A 3,540-nucleotide genomic window follows, 5' to 3' on the forward strand; every position below is an offset into this window, starting at 1 on the left:
AGGGTATCACAATATAGATCAATTAGTAGATTGTGTCTGATGCATATACATGAAAAAATAATAATTAGATAATAATAAGAATAAGAATTCGAATCTTAATAAAAGGAAGGGTTCGAATAGCATCTACTAATATTACCGAAAACTTTATGAAAATACTTCTATGAAAAGATTTTATTGAAAACGGTCGAAAACCATAGGGAAAGTAAAAAATCTTTCTTGGCACATGCCCCTGCTCCTGGTCTTCGAACTAGTCATTAATGGTCGGCAACATAGGTACTCTTTTTCGGTATGCGTTGCGAACACTTTCATTTTTAGCGTCTCATCTTCTCTGGATAAGCTCAAATCGAATGGATAGAGCAGATGGTCCAACTACAGAACTTCTTCTTTTTCATTACTTCCATGGTCGTGCCCCGTGGCACAGCAGCCCGTATTATTGAAATGGTTCGTCAGTAGAGATGTTCCCACTGGTGCCTCTTCTTCCAATGGTACTATAATTCCTATTCCTATCCCTTTATTCCCTTTTTTGGTATATCTACATTTAAGGAAATTCATACGCTCCATGGACAGAGCAAAAAGTGGAGTGTTGGTCAAAGCAAGCCGCCCTATTCTATTACCAGAGAAAACGGAGAGAAGCTCATCCGCTAGAAATGCTTTATTTCGTTTCGTTCCCATTCTTCATTTCCTTATTATCGAATCCATGGGGGACTTGTCATATTTAGAATCTTTCCGCGGTCTGCTCTATTTACAATTCTTTCATACTCTCTTCTCTTTACCACGCGATAGATCAGCGAAGCGTGAGCGGGTGCTCCGAAGTAAAGGCCAAACACTTCGGCCTAAGGGGAATGAGCAACAAAATGACAAGATGAGGTGCCCCGGGCACCCCCATATAGAAAGAAGGGTCGAAGGTTTTGGGCCTGTAGCTTTCCCCGCCCCCCCTCGTCGAGTGGTGCTTGTTTGGGGGGTGTGCCACTAGAAAGCGGGCTTGAAGCTCTCGCCTTACCAACGAGCCGACTGCTGATGGCTGTTGGTCACGACTACTACAAAAAAGAGAAGATGAATCTTTTTATTTCACATGGAGGAGTGTGCATCTTTATGTTGGGTGTTCTTCTGTCGTGCGACCCAATGGCCTATGTGCGACCTGTGGCCCACGCCTCCTATTCTATTTGTTCAGGGCGGGCGGCGTGAACTCTAATTCGATACGAGTATTCAATCCCTCCGCTGAGATACTCAGTTGACTCCTTAACCTTGATAGGAAGATGGCTTATCCCAAAATTCGTGCATAAGGGTAAGGAACTTTGGATGAATTAATGCGAATGGGTGTAAGCCTTGCTGCTCGGAAACACCCAGTGCTGACCACACTGAGAGACATGAAAGCGCAGGTAATGCCAGTTGGCAAAGTGGCGTTAAGCATCCCTAGCGGTACCCAAAGAGGGGTCGTGATGATATCATCTGCGTCCGTACCGCTCCTCGTGGAGTAGATCCCGCATTCAACCAACCCCTTTTTGACCAGGGAACGGGAGAATTCTCACTACCGCTGGCAGGCCAGCCGGGCCGTGAGCACGGTGGGAACGGGCTTCCCAAAAAGCGAGCCCCGGCCCGGGTCAGCATAGAATGGGGGGGACGGCCCTAATGTTGTGTTGGCCGGGTTGCGGGCGGATAAAAGCGGACGTGGGGACACGGGTCAGGGCACATCGTAACTAAGAGAGCCATTCCATTTAGGGCGAGACAGAATGGGCGGGCACAAGTGGTCTGGTGTCTGAGCCGATTGGTCAGACGACGACTACTGCACATATTAGATTCTATTAGCCGCCTATCCCGGAATGGACTGGGATGGAATAGAAAGAACGCGAAGCAGCAAGCAAGGGATGAGCGCTTTGTTGCTAAAGCGCTTACTTTTCTTGCTGGGTCGGTTTGTTTTTGGGGGGTGGGGCAATAAGGTTGCTTCTTTACAAGCTTATCCCCGCCCCCTTTCCTGTCCGTCCCGACCGGCAGCAGTTGAGTCTCCCCATATCTCCTCAACTTCCCCGGTCTTCGGCCCGAGCTATATGAGGCAGAAACTCGTCCCACATACGGTTCGGAGGCCGAGCCCCACCCCTGCAATAATGGTGCGGCTTAGGTCAACTAATATGAAGAAGATACAATTCACTCAACGATTGCCCTTGGGTCCCGAACTCCATATGGGGAAGGAACGTTGTTGTTTGCGAGGTCTCGATCATTTACATGCACCCACTTCTCATTCCATTTGTGGGAATTTGATGATTTATAAACCGTCCCCAACGAGCGAAAGGTCCATGTTTGAACATGATGAATCACTTCGTGCTGACCTGTTGCCCATAAACTTTCCTGCCTCATATGAGAATGGAAAACTGGAAGATTTTCTGCATCGGTGGATGAAGAATCACGAACATAAGAATTTCTGGTTTAGCATGTTCCCAGAAAGAAGATACTTTTTTTCCATTCGAGAAACGAGGAGCATGACTGAAGTGGCTATACATACAAATCCATTTACGGATCTATATGCTCCGATTGGAACTGGAAGTTCCAGAACTGGCGGCTGGTATACCACCATAATGAAATTGCCTTCTATTTTTAGTATTCGGATAGGATTTCTGTTGGCTTCATCGGGAGGCTCGCATAGTTTGTTACGTCAACTCCAAAAGGATAAGTTGCATTGGAATCGAGAAAGTTTCGTTCATAATTGCATAAAAGGAGTAAAAATAGTGGCTGTGGCGCGTCGAGGGTCAACCTTTGATATCGAATAACCTTTCGAGCCTTCCCCAATGGATCTCTATCCTCCTTTGAAACCAATAGAAGTTCACTGACCATCCCTGTCAAACATAACCCAAGGTAGGATCGAGAGGAGAAGAATAGGACTCTTGCTAGTATCATAACATCTCGATGGGAGAATGAAACCATTAGATTAGTGGAAAGAAGAAAGAATGGGAAGAAACCAGCCAACTTACCAAGAGGAAGAAATGATGACCACTTTTTGTATTATCTCAAAAGTTTTCATTAGATCTAGAAGTAATCACAACATCACTTTTCACCGGAGATTTCATGGTAGTTTTTGGAAACTTCAATTGATTAATGAGGTCAGGAGACTCTATAATTCGAATGATATGTGGAGAGAGCGGGGTGTCTTACCCGCATCAATCGATACCATGGTGTCGCATATACACGAAGGTTATTCTTCATTTCATCCCAAATTGGTATACAAAACCTATAAATATGGTAGGGGTTGTATGACTTTGCAGGAACATTTCACTCTGGAAAGGCAAGATGAGCTTGGGTATTTAAGTGCCAGACGCCCACTCATCAATGCTGGTGATTGGCCTTGTATGGCTGCCCCATCCCTTTCAGCAGATGTACTACTTTTGAAAGCATTAGCAAATATCTTAATGCGGGAGTTTATATGGAGAAGAAACAATCTTCCGCCTAGATTAACTCATTAGAATGAAATGGTGAGTTTCCACGAGGAGTTATGGGATGGTAAAAGGGGTGTAGATAAAATAGCCTGTGTGGATTTGAGTCATAGTATCT

At 45.3% G+C, this 3,540-nt stretch overlaps 1 pseudogene; it reads left to right on the forward strand.

The window, feature by feature from the left end:
• Positions 1 to 360: 360 nt before the first annotated feature.
• LOC123134624 (cytochrome c biogenesis CcmF C-terminal-like mitochondrial protein) lies at positions 361 to 2,930 on the forward strand (annotated as a pseudogene).
• The last annotated feature ends 610 nt before the right edge of the window (positions 2,931 to 3,540 follow it).

This window comes from Triticum aestivum, chromosome 6B, assembly GCF_018294505.1.
Source record: "Triticum aestivum cultivar Chinese Spring chromosome 6B, IWGSC CS RefSeq v2.1, whole genome shotgun sequence".
Lineage (NCBI taxonomy): Eukaryota > Viridiplantae > Streptophyta > Magnoliopsida > Poales > Poaceae > Triticum > Triticum aestivum.